The following is a 741-nucleotide window of genomic DNA, read 5'->3' on the forward strand; positions in this document are numbered from 1 at the left end:
GCTTTCCCAGGCCATAGCAGAGAGCTGGATCGGAAGTGGAGCAGCCAGGACTTGAACTGGCACCCATATGGGATGCTGGCACTGCAGGAGGCAGCTTTACTGGCTATGCCACAATGCAAGTATATAAAATCAAGTTTTTAATAAAAAATTTCAAGCATACAGTACATTATTGCCAACTATAGTAAACATATATGTACAATAGATCTCCAGAATCTGTGCTTGTTATCTAACAGAACCGCATACCTTTTGACCAACATCTCCCCTTCCTGGCTCAATCTCCAACCAGCCCTTGGTAACCATCATTCTACTCTACATCTTTGACGTGAGAGCATGTAGTGTCTTTCTTTCTGCATTGGTTTGTTGTTCACTTAGCAAAATATTCTCCAGGTTCATCTATGTCATTGCAAATGACAAGGTTTCCTTCTTGTTTTTTAAATGCTAAATAATATCCCATTGTGTATATAAACCAGAAGTGAAATTGCCAGATAATAAAATGGTTATATTTTTAATTTTTTGAGAAACTTGCACACTGTTTTCCATAATTATTCCAGTAATTTACATTCCTATCAACATTGTACAAGGGTTCTCTTTCTTCACATTCCTGCCCACACCTGCTACCTTTTGTCTTCTTGATAAAAGTCACTCTATCAGATGTGAGGAGCTAACTCATTGTCATTTTAATTTGCCTATTCCTGTTAATTATGGATATTGAGGATTTTTTTATATACATGTTGACCATTT

This window comes from Oryctolagus cuniculus, chromosome 8 (genome assembly GCF_964237555.1).
Source record: "Oryctolagus cuniculus chromosome 8, mOryCun1.1, whole genome shotgun sequence".
NCBI classification, from domain to species: Eukaryota; Metazoa; Chordata; class Mammalia; order Lagomorpha; family Leporidae; genus Oryctolagus; species Oryctolagus cuniculus.